At 49.0% G+C, this 18,899-nt stretch overlaps 1 long non-coding RNA gene across 1 annotated transcript in view; it reads right to left on the bottom strand.

Moving 5' to 3' along the window:
• LOC138471911 (uncharacterized) overlaps positions 1-18,517 on the bottom strand; it is an 88,315-nt gene extending 69,798 nt beyond the window's left edge. Inside the window, exon 1 of the long non-coding RNA XR_011268530.1 lies at positions 18,432-18,517. This is a non-coding gene — a long non-coding RNA (uncharacterized lncRNA). The remainder of the gene's footprint in view (positions 1-18,431) is intronic.
• Between the last annotated feature and the right edge of the window lie 382 nt (positions 18,518-18,899).

Genomic DNA, 18,899 nt, shown 5'->3' with positions numbered 1-18,899 from the left:
GAGCGTCCAGCTGCTAGATGCAGAACAACGCGAAGCACATGTGGCTGTTCGGGTGGGGTTTAAATAGCCTTGGAAGAAGTTCCAGGTATGTATCCTTCCTCCAATCAGGTATGTATCCTTCCCCGACCACGCTGGATGGTAAATTAGTCCCACAGGTAAAGTAGTTCCTTTCAGGCCTCAAGGAGGCCGGGATCCTGCAGCATGGTCTGCATCAGGTAAGTGCACCCAAGCACTCCCATAATGAGCCTGGACTGATGTCTTTTATGAGCCTGGCGCCATAGGCGCCAGGACACTGTCCAAAGGGCCCCTATATGGGGTTGATGGGTCGTTCCTTGGGGACTGGATGTCCGCTTTCGGGGACGCAGGGCTTCAACCGGCTCCCTGGGAGCGGGCATCATGACAGCACTCCCCCCCCCAAGGCCCCTCCCAAGGTTGTTCCCTCCGGGGGTTTTGGTTTGTCTGGGAAGAGTCGGTGGAATTTCCTGACTAATCGAGGTGCATGCACATGGTCGCTGGGTTCCCACGACCTCTCCTGAGGTCCGTACCCCTTCCAATCAATTAGGTAGAACAGTTTTGACCTAAACATTTTTGAGTCTAAAATGTTCTTCACTTCGAATTCGGGCTCCCCATCTATTAGAATAGGTTCTGGAGGTTTGAGTAGTCGGGTTCCGGGTACCACTGGTTTCAGAAGTGACACGTGAAAAACAGGGTGAATTCGCATACTAGCTGGTAAATCAAGTTTAACAGCCACTGGGTTAATTATTGCCGTAATAGAATAAGGTTCCAGATATTTTGGGTTAACAGTTCGAGGCCCTTTGAGTGGTAAATGTCTGGTAGCTAACCACACTTGATCCCCAATCTGATACGGAGGTGCTTCACTCCGATGTAGATCAGCATTCTCCTTGTATTTTCTCTTGGCTTGTTGTAAATGCGTAGTTGCCTGGGTAATTGTAGAATGCAGATTTTCTACTGCAGGCATTCCGAGGTTCTGAGGTGAGTCAAGGTTTGAGGTTCGAGGGTGATGCCCAAACAAAGTATAAAAAGGACTGTGGCCAGTTCCAGAGTGTACCGATTTATTATATGCGTATTCGGCTATCCAAAGAATGTCTTTCCAGTTGCTTTCAGATTGCTGTAACATACACTGTAAGTACTGCTCAAGGGTCTGATTTGTCCTCTCGGTCTGACCATAGGTCTGAGGGTGGTGACTGGTCGATAATCTTACGTCGATCTGCGCCATTTGACAACATTTGCACCAGAAGTGGGAAATGAATTGGCTTCCCCGGTCAGAGATTAGTATAGATGGGAATCCATGTAGCCGAACAATATTTTCGAGGAATTCTTTGGCTAGGACAGAACCTGAAGGCAAACCTTTCAAAGGAATAAAGTGGGCCATTTTGGAAAACAAATCCACAATTACCAGAATAGTATTGTACCCCGAACAAGGAGGCAGGTCCGTAATAAAATCCATTGATAGGGTGTGCCAGGGTGCTGGTGGTATGTCTAGAGGTTGAAGGAGACCGGCTAGTCTTTTCTTTTGACTTTTATTTTGGGCGCAAACACCACAGGACATCACAAAAGATTTAACATCTTTTCGCCAAGAGGGCCACCAAAATTGTCGTTTCACCTTTTCCTCTGTCTTGGCAATACCAGGGTGTCCCTGTATTAATGTATCATGATAACCGGAAATAACTAGTTCGTGTAATTCCTTATGTGGCTGGAATAAGCATCCTTGGAAATAAGGTAAACCATTATCTATGGTAAAGTCTGATCCCTTTTGTATCCAATCCTGTAAGGTTGTAGGGTCCAGGAGTTGTTTCACTCTGGCTTGAATGTCTTTAAGCGTCTGTAACAAAGTCATGCCTAGAATCCTCTGTTCGGGAATTATTGGTACTGGTTCTGAGTTTGTATCAGATTCTCCCATTCCAATTCGGGATAAGGCGTCTGCTTTGCCATTCTTGCAGCAAGGTCGATAGGTAATCACAAAATCAAATTCAGCGAATGTAACGCTCACCTGATTCCCGTAGAGGCGCCGGTCTTGACTGGGCGTATACCGTATCTTCAAAGGTGATGTGTAACACACGGCTGGCTCTTTGGGCTGGACCTCTGTGCACTGTATGTCTGACTTGAAGGGTAAGATGTCTGCAGACAGAAAATATGGGATTAAGGAACTGGGTTATTGAATGTCTCTCTCTTCTTCCCTTTCTCTTCTCCTGTAGAACCCCAAAGGTTAACGCTCTCACCTTAGGTAAGTGAACGCCGTGCTCTCCATCTGCCTCGGGGCAGGGTGCAGTTTCTTCACTGGATAAGGGGAGCAGGCCTCTTGACTTCAGAGGACTGCTGTCCATCGTTTACTGCACGAACGGTAAGTTTCGAGTAATTCTAATGTCTTTAAAGTCTTTAGTAATGATGTTTCTTGTTTTGCAGGGTTCCGGCGATGGCGGATGACGGGCTGAAGTGAGTTGAAGATGGAGCCCGTGTGATGAATAGAAGCGCCTGGAAGCACGTAAGTAAGCGCTTGTTGCCTGCTTCACGATGCGCTCTAACTGTCTTTTTATTTTGCAGGAACAAGTTCGGAATACCCACTGGGTTAGATGTGGAAAGGAGTAATGGCACTTGAGTATTAAAGTTCCCCAATGTCTTTAAACGCACCTTGTTTTCTCTTTCAGATGCGGGATGCAGCGCTGAAGGCCTCCGGAGCGTGCGAAGAGTTGGTAAGCTTTTGTCTTTCAGATGCCGGAATGCAGTGTGAAGACCTCCGGAGCACACAAAGAGTAGGTAAGCCTTTGTCTTTCAGATGCCGGAATGCAGCGCGAGGCGTTGGTGACAGCCGATGGACCAGGTAAGTGAAGAGCTGTCACTGAAGACCGTAATGCTAACCTGTTCTTTCTTGTCTTTATAGGTGTTGCTGAAGACTGGATTCAGGATGGTAAGCCTTTTTCCTTAGGCCCAGGATCAGATGCAGAAGACACGATGAGCGTTCTGCTGCAGAGGATGCAGAATAACGCAAAGCAAGATTCATCCATCGGGTGTGGTTTAAATAGCCTCCTGTAGTGCTTAGGTGTCTCCTTCCACAGCCACGCCTAGGTAAGAAAAGAGTTCCTGCTTTCCAGAAGAGTTCCAGTGTTCAGAATCTAGGGAGTGGCTCCTGCCCCACCCAACAGGAAAAGTAGTTCCAAACAGAAGAGGACCAGAGGCTCAACTGGCAGGCAAGTAAGCAGCATGGTCTGCTGCAGGTAAGTCCACCCAAGCATTATGAGCCCGGCGCTTCCAGCGCTGGGACTGGGCATATTTATGAGCCTGGTGCCACTGGCGCCAGGACTGGGTCCAAAAGGTCCCAATTGGGACTGGTTGGCACTCGGAACCTGGGTTATGGATCTGCTTCCAAGGGAGTTGGGAAAACCCTGACCTTTTGGAAGCAGAGATCATGACAGCACCCCCCCCCTCAAGGCCCCTCCCAAACTGGGCTCCTCCGGGGGTTTTGGCTTGTCAGGAAATGTTCGGTGAAATCTTTTGATTAGGCGAGGAGCGTGGACATATTCAGCAGGTTCCCAGGATCTCTCTTGGGGGCCGTAGCCTTTCCAGTCAATTAGGTAAAATAGTTTAGATTTGGAGATCTTGGAGTCCAGAATGCTTTTGACTTCAAACTCGAGTTCTCCATCAACTAGGATAGGTTTTGGAGATTTAGTTAGTCGGGTTTGAGGTTGCACGGGTTTTAATAGAGAGACGTGGAAGACAGGATGTATCTTCATGTGCGGGGGCAAGTCCAACTTGACCGCTACTGGGTTTACTATGGTAGTGATGGAATAGGGACCAAGGTATCTTGGGTTGAATGTGCGTGGCCCTTTTAGAGGTAGATATTTGGTGGATAACCAGACTTGATCCCCTACTTGATATTGAGGGGCTTCCTTCCGATGTTGATCTGCTCCTTTCTTGTATTGTTCTTTAGCCCTTTGAAGGTGAGAAACAGCTTCCTTAAAGGCTTGGGTGATTTTAGAATGCAGGTAGTGTACTGCTGGTGTTTCAAGATCTTGGAGGGGATCCAACTCCAAGGTTCGAGGGTGACTGCCGTACAAAAGAAAAAACGGGGTTTTCCCAGTTCCCGAATGGACAGAGTTATTGTAGGCATATTCGGCTATCCAAAGGATGTCTTTCCAAGTTTTTTCAGTTTGTTGCAGCATGGAGCGTAAATACTGTTCCAGAGTTTGATTGGTCCTCTCGGTTTGTCCGTCGGTCTGAGGGTGGTGACTGGTCGATAGTCTCACATCAATTTGAGCCGACCGACAGCAACTTCGCCAAAAATGAGAAATAAATTGACTACCTCGATCCGAAATTAGAACCGAAGGAAAACCGTGCAGTCGGACGATGTTTTCGAGAAATTCTCGGGCCAGAGTTGCTGCTGTTGGCAAGCCTTTGAGCGGAATGAAATGCGCCATCTTGGAGAATAAGTCCACAATTACTAGAATCGTATTGTATCCGGAGCATGGAGGTAGATCGGTGATAAAGTCCATAGAAAGCGTATGCCAAGGGCGAGGTGGGATGTCAATAGGGCGTAAGAGGCCTGCTGGTCTTTCCTTTTGACTCTTGTTTTGGGCGCATACTCCACAGGACATTATAAAGTCTCTGATATCTTTTTTCCAAGACGGCCACCAGAAGTAGCGCTTGATCTTTTCTGAGGTCTTGGCCATACCGGGATGTCCTTCCATTAAAGAATCGTGATAACAAGAGATTACTTTTTTCTGTAAATCTGTGCTGGGTAGGTATAATCGTTCTTGGAAATACAATAAGTTGTCCTTTACTGCAAAGTCCTTTCCCTGCAGATGCCAATTCTGTATGTCTGCTGGAGTTACAAGTTGCCTGGCTTTATCCTTAACTTCCTCTATGGATTCTGTGGCGATTACACCCAGAATTCTTTGTTCGGGAATGATTGGTACAGGTTTAGGGTTGATCAAGTGTTCTTCCACTCCCATCCGAGAAAGGGCATCAGCTTTACCGTTCTTTGTACCAGGTCGATAGGTAATTATGAAGTCAAACTCGGCAAAGAGTAATGCCCAACGGAGTTGTCTAGAGGATTGGGCTTTTGCGGTTTTCAAATATTGCAGGTTTCGGTGATCCGTAATCACAGTAACGGTGTGTCGGGCCCCCAGCAGATAATGCCGCCAATCCTTAAAGGCAGACTTGATAGCCAGAAGTTCCTTGTCAGTAATCGTGTAATTGATTTCAGGAGGCGAGAATTTGCGGGACCAAAATGCCACGGGATGCAACTGATTGGTTACCGGGTCCTTTTGTGATAGAACTGCCCCCATGGCAAGGCTTGAAGCATCAGTTTCCACGATGTAGGGGAGTTTGGGGCAAGGGTGTTTTAAGATTGGTGCAGAGATAAATTTAGTCTTCAAATCCTGGAAAGCTTGTTCCGCCTCGGTAGACCATTCAAAACGTTTGTTTTTCTTTAACAAGTCAGTGATGGGCTGGACTATTCGAGAGAATTCGGGGATAAACCTGCGGTAAAAGTTAGCGAAGCCTAACATGCTTTGCACACCTTTTACGGAGGATGGTGATGGCCATTTGAGAACTGCATCGACCTTCTTTGAATCCATACGCACTCCGCCAGGTGATAATATGAATCCCAAGAATTCAACTTCAGTCACGTTGAAAACACATTTTTCCAACTTAGCGAAAAGTTTGTGTTGACGCAATCTTTCGAGGACCATTTTCACGGGTTTCCGATGTTCAGATTCCGACGAAGAATAAACGAGGATGTTGTCAATGTAAACAACAACACACACATCAATGAGCTCTCTGAGGACATCGTTCATAAAATATTGAAAGGCGGCCGGGGCATTGCAAAGTCCGAAGGGCATGACCTGATATTCAAATAGGCCATACTTGGTGCGGAAGGCCGTCTTCCATTCATCGCCCTCTTTTACTCGTACCAAGTGGTAAGCTCCTCTAAGATCCAGCTTTGTATATATGCATGCTTTTCTGACTTGGTCCAGGAGTTCAGGGATCAAAGGTAACGGATATCTATTCTTAACGGTGATCTGGTTCAGGGAGCGATAATCTATACAAGTTCTAAGGTCTCCTTCCTTTTTTGGAACGAAGAACAAAGCTGAAGAAGCAGGGGACTTGGAAGGACGAATAAACCCATTTGCCAGGTATTGATCCAGGTATTGTCGAAGGTGAAGGTTCTCAGGCTCGGTGAGGGCATAAATTCTACTACAAGGAGGAGTAGATCCAGGTATCAGGTCTATCTGGCAGTCATAAGACCTATGAGGAGGTAGAGAGTTAGCCTGATCCTTCCGGAAAACATCTTGGTATTCTAGGTATTCGGGAGGTAACTGGGGAGTCTCTGAAGAAATTGCTGCCAGTGCAACACCAGGTGGAGGGTGACAAGTAGAGACACATTCTGGAAACTGGACCGTCCTTGCTCGCCAATCGATCAGAGGATTGTGTTTCTCTAACCAAGGTATTCCTAGAATAATCTGAAACTGAGGGGCCTTGATCACATCGAACACGATCTTCTCATGGTGTCCATCTTGACTTACTAGCGTCACCTCTTGAGTGGTATGCGTTACTGGCCCGGAGGCTATCTCCGTACCATCCACCGTAGTAATGATGTCCTTTACAGCCTTGGGACAAAGAGTTAGATTCATCCTCAAAACCATTTCATGATCCACATAATTGCCGATGGCACCGCTGTCGACGTAAGCTTCAATTGCATGTAATCGATCCGGATTATCAGGGCTAATGAGGACCATAGGTATCACGAAATGCAAGGTCACGGAACTGGTTTTCACGCTCGGCAAGAGGACCTCTATTCTTGTCGGGCAAGGTCGTTTCCCTGCACAGAGTTTGTAACTTTGGTAACTGCAGCTCCTACTGCCTTCTTGGCAGGTTTCACCGGACAGTCTCGAAGAAAGTGCCCTGAGTTTCCGCAATAGAGGCATAATTGCAACTGTTTTCTCCTTTCCCGCTCCTTTTGTGTTAGAGGACCTTTCAGACCCCCTATTTGCATGGGTTCCCCGGAGTCTACTCCTTTGGAAGGAGTTGGCGGTTTAGAAAATACTCGAGCATCAAACTTGGAACGATCGGCCTTCCTGTTCTGCAGTCTGTGATCTATTTGAACGACTAAGTCTATATAGTCCGAACAATCTTGTGGGGGATTCACTACTTGGGCTAACACATCTTTGAGCTCTCCACGTAGACCTCTATAAAACAGCGTAATCCTTTTGTCCTCAGGCCATTGAGTTTCCACTATCAGTCTGTTGAAAGACGCAATATAAGCCAAAAGGTCTTGATTACCTTGTCGCAACGAAAGAAGCTCATTGTCCAAGGCCTGCCCCTGTGAATGTCTTGCGAACAGTTTTTCCATACTGAGCTGAAAAGCTTGAAAATCATGGAGGACCGGATCATCTTGATTTACTAGAGGGATCGACCAGTCTGCCGCATTGCCACTAAGGTACGAAAGCACGAAAGCTACTTTAGCTTGATCAGTTGGAAAGGCTGCTGGCCGGCATAAGAAATGCAACCGGCACTGATTGATAAATACTGCAAACCTCTTTGGGTCACCAGAAAATCGTTCGGGCGGAGCCAGAGTTACATTCCCAGGTAGGTTGATCTGCACTGGATTCATAGAGGATGTAGAAGGAAGATTTCCCCCAGATGCGGGTAACGGGGTCTGTCCGGCTTGTGACTGTAGCAATTGTCTAGCGAGATCATCTGTTCGCTCCTTGGAAATAATCAGTTCCCTTCTTAGAGCGTTCGTTTCCTGACGGGCTGCATGCACTTCTGCCCTTAGTTCCCCAAGTAACTGGGCTAGCTGGTCGGTATCCGAGGTTTCCATAGCGCCTGGACGGGAGTTTTGTGGTAGGCTTTGCGTTCTGTAACGCTCACCTGATTCCCGTAGAGGCGCCGGTCTTGACTGGGCGTATACCGTATCATCAAAGGTGATGTGTAACACACGGCTGGCTCTTTGGGCTGGACCTCTGTGCACTGTATGTCTGACTTGAAGGGTAAGATGTCTGCAGATAGAAAATATGGGATTAAGGAACTGGGTTATTGAATGTCTCTCTCTTCTTCCCTTTCTCTTCTCCTGTAGAACCCCAAAGGTTAACGCTCTCACCTTAGGTAAGAGAACGCCGTGCTCTCCATCTGCCTCGGGGCAGAGTGCTGTAACCAGTTTCTTCACTGGATAAGGGGAGCAGGCCTCTTGACTTCAGAGGACTGCTGTCCGTCGTTTACTGCACGAACGGTAAGTTTCGAGTAATTCTAATGTCTTTAAAGTCTTTAGTAATGATGTTTCTTGTTTTGCAGGGTTCCGGCGATGGCGGATGACGGGCTGAAGTGAGTTGAAGATGGAGCCCGTGTGATGAATAGAAGCGCCTGGAAGCACGTAAGTAAGCGCTTGTTGCCTGCTTCACGATGCGCTCTAACTGTCTTTTTATTTTGCAGGTACAAGTTCGGAGCGGCTGCAGGGTGCCGGAATACCCACTGGGTTAGATGTGGAAAGGAGTAATGGCACGTGAGTATTAAAGCTCCCCAATGTCTTTAAACGCAACTTGTTTTCTCTTTCAGATGCGGGATGCAGCGCCGAAGGCCTCCGGAGCGTGCGAAGAGTTGGTAAGCTTTTGTCTTTCAGATGCCGGAATGCAGTGTGAAGACCTCCGGAGCACACGAAGAGTAGGTAAGCCTTTGTCTTTCAGATGCCGGAATGCAGCGCGAGGCGTTGGTGACAGCCGATGGACCAGGTAAGTGAAGAGCTGTCACTGAAGACCATAATGCTAACTTGTTCTTTCTTGTCTTTATAGGTGTTGCTGAAGACTGGATTCAGCATGGTAAGCCTTTTTCCTTAGGCCCAGGATCAGATGCAGAAGACACGATGAGCGTTCTGCTGCAGAGGATGCAGAATAACGCAAAGCAAGATTCATCCATCGGGTGTGGTTTAAATAGCCTACGGTAGTGCTTAGGTGTCTCCTTCCACAGCCACGCCTAGGTAAGAAAAGAGTTCCTGCTTTCCAGAAGAGTTCCAGTGTTCAGAATCTATGGAGTGGCTCCTGCCCCACCCAACAGGAAAAGTAGTTCCAAACAGAAGAGGACCAGAGGCTCAACTGGCAGGCAAGTAAGCAGCATGGTCTGCTGCAGGTAAGTCCACCCAAGCATTATGAGCCCGGCGCTTCCAGCGCTGGGACTAGGCATATTTATGAGCCTCTGGCACCAGGACTGGGTCCAAAAGGTCCCAATTGGGACTGGTTGGCACTCGGAACCTGGGTTATGGATCTGCTTCCAAGGGAGTTGGGAAACCCTAACCTTTTGGAAGCAGAGATCATGACAGCGAAAAACAAAGCCCATCGGAGCTGCCGTGATGACTGAGCCTTGGCGGTTTTCAAATACTGTAAATTCCAGTGATCAGTGATCACTGTGATGGTATGTCGAGGGCCAAGCAGATAATTCCGCCAGGCTTTAAAAGCGGACTTAATGGCTAACAGTTCTTTGTCCGTGATTGCATAATTAACCTCGGGTGCCGAGAATTTTCTGGACCAAAATGCTACGGGATGCAGTTGGTTTCGGGATCTCTTTGGGACAGGACAGCTCCCATGGCTAGGCTGGATGCGTCAGTCTCGACGACATAAGGGAGATCTGGACGCGGGTGTTTCAATATAGGTGCAGAGGTAAACTTAGCTTTTAAATCCTGAAAGGCCTGCTCGGCTTCTTCAGACCATTCAAAACGTTTATTTTTCCTCAAGAGTGCAGTAATGGGTTGTAACACGCGTGAAAATTCCGGGATAAACCTGCGATAGAAATTGGCAAAGCCGAGCATGCTTTGAACCCCTTTTACAGAGCTAGGTGATGGCCATTTGAGGATGGCATCCACTTTTCTTGAGTCCATTCGGACTCCTTTGGGTGTCAGGATGAAACCTAGAAACTCGACTTCTGTGGTATGGAAAACACATTTCTCCAATTTAGCAAATAGTTTGTGTTGGCGCAGTTTTTCAAGTACTGCGCTGACGTGTTTTCTGTGATCAGATTCTGAAGAGGAGTACACCAGAATGTCATCCATATATACGACAACACAAACATCGATGAGTTCCCGAAGGACATCATTCATGAAGTATTGGAAGGCAGCCGGCGCGTTACACAATCCGAAAGGCATCACCTGGTACTCTAATAATCCGTATTTAGTACGGAAGGCAATTTTCCATTCGTCGCCTTCTTTAACTCGTACCAGATGATAGGCCCCCCAGAGATCTAACTTGGTGTATATGCAAGCGTCCTTCACCTGGTCAAGGAGTTCAGGGATCAGAGGCAGAGGATAACGGTTTTTAACCGTTATCTGGTTCAATGCGCGGTAATCGATACAAGTTCTAAGGTCGCCTTCTTTTTTGGGCACGAAGAACACAGCCGAGGATGCTGGGGACTTTGACGGGCGAATAAAACCATTAGCTAGGTATTGATCCAAATATTGTCTGAAATGCAGGTTCTCAGGTTCGGTAAGGGCATAAATCCTGCTACAAGGGGGTTGTGCACCGGGCACCAGATCGATTTGGCAATCGTACGATCTGTGAGGAGGTAACGTGTTGGCCTGTTCCTTTTGGAAGACGTCCTGAAAGTCTTGGTATTCCGGAGGTAGTTGCATGGAGGCAGAGGTTACCGATGCTAGATTATTCTTCAGGTTTTCTTGGTAGCAGGTTTGTGTACAATCCAGGAAGGTTATTCTCTTAGCTCGCCAATCAATTCGAGGATTATGTGTCTCCAACCGAGGGATTCCAAGAATAACCTGAAACTGTGGAGCCTTGATTACATCAAACACAACACCCTCCCGATGGCCGTCGGGACCAGTAAGAGTCACCTCAGTAGTGGAATGTGTTACCGGTCCAGAGGCAATTTCAGTTCCATCGACTGTGGTGATGACATCTTTGCTGGTTTTAGGACGGAGAGGGAGGTTAATCCTAGAGACCAATTCACGATCCACATAGTTTCCAATAGCCCCGCTATCGATGTATGCCTTTTTTGCATGCAACCGCTTAGGCTATTCTGGATCTACGAGAACCATTGGCACAATGAAATGCGAGGTCTGAGAGTTAGTTTTCAAGCTCGGCAAGCGGACCCCTACACTTGTCGGGCGGAGTCGTTTCCCGAAACAGAGTCTTCATGGTTTTTATCAGCGGCTCCTACCACCTTTCGGGGCGGTTTTGCCGGGCAATCTCGTAGAAAGTGTCCAGAATTCCCACAATAAAGACATAATTTTAACTGCCGCCTCCTTTCACGTTCCTTTTGAGTTAAGGGTCCTTTAACCCCTCCAATTTGCATAGGCTCAGAAACATCAACTCCCTTGGGATTAGCATGGGTCTTGACCAACACCCGGGTCTCAAACCTGGACCGATCTGCTTTTCTGTTTTGAAGTCTGTGATCCAATTGGACCACTAAGTCTATATACTCTGTGCATTCTTGGGGCGGATTTACAACTTGGGCCAAAACACCTTTAAGTTCTCCGCGTAGGCCTCGATAAAACAACATGACTCTTTTATCCTCTGGCCATCCCGTTTCCACAATTAGTCTATTAAAGGTTGCAATATAGGATAGGAGGTCCTGATTGCCCTGTCGCAGGGATAGAAGTTCATCATCCAGAGCTTGCCCCTGAGAGTGTCGAGCAAATAACCTTTCCATGCTTGCTTGAAACCTTTGAAAATCACGGAGAATCGGGTCATCTTGTGTAACCAGTGGAACTGACCAATCGGCAGCGCAGCCGCTGAGATATGACAATATAAAGGCTACCTTGGTCTGATCATTAGGGAAGGCCCCAGGTCTGCATAGGAAGTGCAAACGACACTGATTCATGAATACGGCGAATCGTTTGGGGTCCCCAGCAAAGCGTTCGGGTGGGGCCAGCGGCATGTTTCCAGGTAGATTAATCTGCACAGGGTTACTGGAAACCACAGGAGCGGGGTTCCCTCCGGAACCGGGTAGACGAGTTTGCCCAGCTTGACCTTGCAAAAGCTGTCTGCCAGGTCATCAGTTCTTTCCTTTGATATTATTAATTCCCTCCTGAGGGCATTAGTCTCTTGACGAGCGGCATGTACTTCGGCCCGTAATTCCCCCAGTAATTGGGCCAACTGATCAGTCTCAGAACTTTCCATAGCGCCTGGGTGGGAATTTGTAGGAAGGCTTCGCGTTCTGTAATGCTCACCTGACTCCCACGGAGGCGCTGGCCTGGTTCGCGCTGCTGTGACCTCTTCTAAGGTGATGCGCAGGGTTCGGAAGACGGACTTCGCCGGGCCCCCAAATCTGGCTTGTCTGGCTCGCAGAAGTATCCTTCTGTAGGCGAAAATTGGGGATTAACTGTCTGCGGGGTAATGCAATCGGCCTCCCACTTTCCCCTCTCACCCTCCTTGAAACCCTTCTGTGATTCCTCGTAGCGTCTCACCTTAGGGTCTGGAAGGACGAGCTCTCCATCCTGCTTCTGATGCAGGGGCGCGTTGGTATCCAGTTACTTCACTGGATTTTCGGATCGGTGAGAACCAAACTTGCTTGGCTTCCAGGTAAGTTTTTTGATAAGCGGTTCCACTTGTGTCCATGCATTAATGTACTAATGCTAGTGTCTTTTTCCCCATAGGGGCCGTGGTACGGAATGCCGGGGAACAGGCACCGACCCGAGATGAGAGGTGAAATCCTTGTAGAAATCAGGTAAGTCTTTAATGAGTGTTTTTTGGTAATGTCTTTTCATTCGCTCATTAACGCTGATGTCTCTTTTTCCCCTTAGGGGCCGGGGTCCGGAAATGCCAGGATGCGGCGCGGACCCAATATGAAGAGGGAATGAATCAACAGGTAAGTCTTAACATGGAGATTTAGCTTTCCTTATTCCCTTCGCTCTCTCACCTTTTGTTCTGGTCTTTTTCTCCCTAGGCGCTGGGGCGTGACTGCGAATCCGGATGATCGCTGCTGAACATGGAGGCGCCCTGTAAAGGTGAGTGGAATGCGGCGCTGCAGCGATCGACACGATGAGCTTTTAAATAAAAGTCTTCCTTTTCAGGATTGTCGGCGAGATGTCTCCGGGATGCGGTTTTTGCAGGTAAGGACTTTTCCTTCTTCTGTTCTCTTCTTCTCTTCCTTTGCAGATGATCCAGGATGCTGGCAGGCGTGGCAGAAGTCAGGATGCATGAGCAGACACGGTGAGCGTCCAGCTGCTAGATGCAGAACAACGCGAGGCACGTGTGGCTGTCCGGGTGGGGTTTAAATAGCCTAGGAAGAAGTTCCAGGTATGTATCCTTCCCCGACGACGCCCGGATGGTAAATTAGTCCCACAGGTAAAGTAGTTCCTTTCAGGCCTCAAGGAGGCTGGGATCCTGCAGCATGGTCTGCATCAGGTAAGTGCACCCAAGCACTCCCATAATGAGCCTGGCACCTATGGCGCCAGGACTGATGTATTTTATGAGCCTGGCGCCATAGGCGCCAGGACACTGTCCAAAGGGCCCCTATATGGGGTTGCTGGGTCCTTCCTTGGGGACTGGATGTCCGCTTTCGGGGACGCAGGGCTTCAACCCAGCTCCCCGGGAGCGGGCATCATGATATGGACTCACTTCTACTGCCTTTGACTATCACTGTTCTTTCTGCTTGTTGCTCCCATGTTGTCATCTTGCTGCGCAGTGCTTCCTAAACCATTTGCCAACATCCAATTCCAAGATTGAAAAAGTCAAATCTTGCTGTTTTTGCTTTGCTCTTAAAAGTCAAATCTTGCTATTTCTGCTTTGTGCTAAAAAGTCAAATCTTGCTGTTTTTGCTTTGCTCTTAAAAGTCAAATCTTGCTGTTTTTGCTTTGTGCTAAAAAGTCATATCTTGCTGCCCAGTGCGAAATTCTCTGTATTTTGCTTGTATACTGTTTCTTCTCTGTAACGTGCCAGCCCAGTGACCTCACCACTCTCTTTTGTCTCACACCTACCTGCCTTTGCCCCCCCAGTATCTCCATCCTCTCCTTACTTACACCCCAATGGCGCTTTCTGTTTCTCCTATCTTCTCCAACTGCTTCTCCATTGACTATCCTTCCCTTCTCACTAAGTCTGGTAGGAAGAAGTTCAAAAAGGATATCTTGACCTCTAATCCTGGACTTCCTATCGCCGACACCGACTCCAATGCTTCCGCCAGACAGACCCTTAACGACATCCTCTTTGTCGTTCCTTCGCCAGATCTATGGACTCCTCATATGGTCTCTGTGCTCTGCCCTATCTCCTCCTCTCCCATTAATGGTGGCACTCGCTGGGAAGGTCTCATGGCTTCCTTTGACTCCTCTAAAGTCATCATTAATGTCTACCTAAATGGCACTGTCATGGTCCAAGGCCCTCAGGCCAATCTCCTCCTCTTTGATAGGCGCTTCCCTCGCCTCATCAATTTCCTCTCATCTCCTGCTGTCCCATCAACTCCCCCCTTAGCTACCTTGCCCTCTCTCTCTGCCTCCTCCTCTGTCCCTCCTAGGGCTCTTTCTCCTCCGCAGGGCGTACCTCTGATCTGTACCCCTCCCCGGAAGGTCTTTAAGGCTGGCAACCTTCTTCATATTGCCACTCTCAACTCTCGCTCTGCCGTCAAACACTCCTCTGACATCAGCCACCTCCTTGAAGAACTAGACCTTGATGTCCTTGGTCTTACTGAGACATGGTTCACGGCCAGCTCTGTTACGAGCTTTGACACTCTCCTCCCTGATGGCTACAAGATCCTCTCAGCACCCAGATCCTCCCAGTCCGGTGGGGGGGTAGCCCTGATCTTTCTTGAGTGGATTCCTGCCTCTATCATTCCCACTCAGACCTACTTCTCTCTTGAATGCCTTGTCTGTAGTCTTTCTCTCTCGCCTACCCATTCTCTTACTGTGGTTACCATCTACCGGCCTCCTGGTCAAATCACCTCATTTCTCTCTGAGTGGGCAGACCTCTCCTCCTCCCTCCTGGCCTCTACCACTCAACTCCTCCTCCTTGGTGACCTAAATATACATTTAGACTCTCCTTGCTCCTCCTCTGTACTCTTCCGTGACCTCTGCGACTCCCTCTCCCTGTCCATCCTCCCCTCTGGCCCGACTCACTCTGCAGGGCACACACTCGATGTCTTGATCTCCTCTGACCTCCCCCTCTCCATCCCTCTGACCACTTCTCTCTCCTGGAGTGATCACTCCCTCCTCTCATCTCATCTCTCCCTCTCTTCCCCCCAAGCCAAGCCTACCCTAACACTGCCACCTACCTTCTCGGACATCCGGCCCATGAAGCGTGTGTCCGTTGAGGCTTTTGCCACCACTTTCTCTCCCCCCTCCACCTTTGGCTGTCTCTCATCCTGATACATCCCTGTCTCTGCTCTACTCTTCAATTTCTGATACGCTTGATGTTCTTGCCCCTATCATGAGGATCCGTTTGAAGACCAAAGCCAAGTGCAATTCCTGGTATGACTCTGACCTAGCTACACTTAAACGTAAGTGTAGGGCAGCTGAGAGGAAATAGAGGACTTCCTGTTCACCCTCTGACAAACTGGCCTGTCGCCTGCTACAAAGGCAATACCGACTCTCTGTCCTCACCAAGAAGAGAGTCCACATTCAAGCTCGTGTCTCTGCGGCATCTAACAACTCGGCCGAACTCTTTAAAATCTGCAAGGAGATGTCCAACCCTGCTGCAGTCTCTACCCCTCCTGTTGACTCCCAGGCTCTTTGCAATGCCCTTGCCTCTCACTTCATTTAAAAAACCCAGGACATCCTGTCCACCCTCTCCACCCACACTCCTCCTCTTCCCTCTCCATCTGTGCTTGCTGACCCTCCTTTAGCCACCCTCCCACCATCCTTCTCGTCCTTTCCTCTTTTCACCCCTGATGAGGTTGCTAGACAAGTCCGATCTATGAAAGCCTCTTCAAAATAGGTTTATCCCTGTTCCTCTAAAACCATCAAGGACCACATTGACACCCTTGCTCCGGCCCTTGCTGATTTTTGCAACCACTTCTTTGCCTCTGGATCCTTCCCCTCCCCTCTGAAGCACTCCTTTGTGCATCCTCTTGTCAAGAAACCCACAGCTGATCCTTCTTGTCCAGCTAACTATGGCCCAATTTCCATTACTCCCTTTCTTGGCAAACTCCTGGAAAAGTTGTTCATCTCTCAGCTTAATCTTCATTCCAATTCTGTTGGCTGTCTCCATGACCACCAATCTGGCTTCAGAGCTGCCAGAAGCACGGAAACTGCTCTCCTAAACATCTGTGAAGATCTGCTCACCAACCTTGACTCTAACATTCCCTCTGTCCTCATCCTCCTCGATCTCTCTTCTGCCTTCAACACGGTTAACCATACCATCCTGCTCAACCGTTTCCGTGAAAACTTGGGTATCACTGATCAGGCTCTGGCCTGGCTGACCTCTTTCCTCTCAGATCGACCCTCCCAGGTCCAACTTGGGTCCTTCTTTTCATCTATCTTCCTCTCTACCTGTGTTGTTCCCCAGGGGTCTAACCTCTCGCCCTGGCTTTTCAACCAATACCTGGCAACTCTTGCCCACTGCATTGCCATTTTCTGCTCAAATTTCCAGTGCTACGCTGACGACACTCAACTAATTTTCAGGCTGCCCTCTGCCACCTCCTCTCCCTCTCTCATCTCTGATTGCCTAACTGCCATTCAAGATTGGTGTGCCGCCAATGATCTTTGTCTGAATGCCAGCAAGACGGAGATCCTCCTCATCGGCACACCTTCACCATCCTTTCCCCTCACTCTCTGGCCGGCCTCCCTTGGCCCTCTTCCTACCCCCACCTGCGAGGCTAAGAACCTCGCGGTCATCTTTGACTCCACCCTTTTCTTCTCCGCCCACATCTCTGAGGTCTCTAAAAAGTCAAATTTCCGACTGCATATCCTCAGAGGTACTCTGCCTTTCCTCTCCTTCCCCCAGAAGCTCATGGTATCTCAAGCTCTGGTTCTCTCTAGCTTGGACTATTGTAACAGCCTCTTTCTAAACCTACCTGCCTCTACTCTCCGCCCTCTGCAACTAATGCAGAACAGGACTGCGAGTCTTGTCCTTGGCCTCAAGCCCTGGGATCGTATCTCTCCAGCTCTGAAATCTCTTCATTGGCTCCCAGTGGATGCAAGGATAAATTCAAAACCCTCTCCATTGTCCACAAGGCTTTCTAGGGCCTGGGTCCAAAATACCTTCAGCTATCCCTCCGCAAATACCTCCCCTCTCGAGCTCTTTGCTCCTCTACCTCCAACTCACTCAGGGTTAATCGTTTTTCTAAGAAACGAGCTGGGTGTAGATCTCTGTCTTCGGCTGGGGCCTCCCTCTGGAACAGCCTCCCTGCCACTCTAAAACTTGAGGAGAACCATCCCCGGTTCCGGAAGCACTTCAAGACCTTCCTCTTTTCTTCTGCCTTCGCACCCCCTGTCCCCTGCTGATCTGTTCTCTCTTGGCACCGTGCACCTGGCCACCCTCTGTCTTTTGGGCCCAGGTACCTGCTCATCCTGTCACCCTCCCGCACTGCCTCCGGGCCACCCCTTGCACTGGGGTCTGTATCTGTACCAATACAGCCCCCCCTTTTTCTTCCTGCACTTATCGGACCTACCCTGTCTGCTGCCTTAAACCTAGCACTTGCAAATTGCTGGCTGCATTACCACTGTTTGTTTCCTTTATTATTTATTTATTGTTATTTATCTGTTTCTCCTCTGCTTCGCACTTTCCACCTCTCCCCCTTCCATGCACTTTTCCCCTCCCCCCTCTCCCATGCACTTGCACGTTCTCAATGTCACTGGGACTAGTAAAATCGCTGTTTTGTTCTCCCCTGTTCCCCTCCCTTACCTTGTCGCGCTCTGAAACACTAGTGTACGAGCGCGATAGAAATTAAATATCAATCAATCAAAAACCTTGGTGCTAAGATTGTATACTGCACTTCCCTATATTTTGTATGCTTCCCTGGTGCTTTGAAGCAGCATGGTTTACAATAAGGCGCTATAAAAAGCAGCGGCACATAAACAGAAATGCGGTGTATACATGCCCCATTCCAGTCAGGGGGTAGCAGTCCAGACCTGGTTTTAACTTGGCATTCGGTGGCTAGCGGTCCTGGGTTTATAATGGGGAAATCCAGGTGCACAAGTCCCAGAGTATAAAGTGAAAACCAGGACTTTACCAGCATCCCCCCACCGTAATGGGGCATGTTGGCATGTGTGTAGATGTCAAGCTGAAGTGAAAACCCTTGACTGCTCTTAGAACAGTAGATATTGCGCGGTCTCCGCTCTCCCCTTGCTTGCGGATGTAAAAGCGAAGTAGCTTCCTGGAATGTGGTGGGCTAAGGAACCCCTCCAGCGCCTCCCCACCCTTTCCCCAGTGCCTCTAGCTCCCCAGTCATTGCATTCCCTCCAGCTCCAGACTGCCTGTGGATTAGAAGGATGGTGTGTGTCCCAATGCACCTCGGACCGTAGCATAGTCTCCTGCTGTCCCATTGCTTACCATTTAAAGAGTTCCGTGGGTGCCTTGCGTCATGCTTGGATTGGCTGGCTCTCCTTGGCCCTTGCACCGCAGCCCTGCCTCGTCTTTAGCGCACCACTGCAGTGCTTTGCGAGAGCAGGGGTGTGGAATGCGGTGGAGCCGAGGAAGGGCCTGGCCCGGCTGGAATGCCGTTTTACAGGTTGCATGCAGCCCGTTCGGAGAGGACTTGAAGGTGCGCCCTGTGAGGAGCACAGGCCTCCCGCTGCCTTCCTTCGAGGCCTGCTCTTCCGACTCGTTCTGCATCTTTTATGAGACCCACAGTTCATCTGTAACACACGGCCCTTTCACTGCACAAATGCACACGTTTTTGATGCCTGGTAAAAGCCTGTGTTGGTGTCGGAAGAACCACGGGCTTGCAGCAGGCCGGTGGTCAAGGGGAAGGGGGCGTTGGGTCTGGAGAAGGCTACTTGCGAATTGTCAAAGGCCTGT

Source organism: Ambystoma mexicanum, chromosome 8 (genome assembly GCF_040938575.1).
Source record: "Ambystoma mexicanum isolate Mex_15411 chromosome 8, UKY_AmexF1_1, whole genome shotgun sequence".
NCBI lineage: Eukaryota > Metazoa > Chordata > Amphibia > Caudata > Ambystomatidae > Ambystoma > Ambystoma mexicanum.
This window is presented reverse-complemented; position numbering and strand designations above follow the sequence as displayed.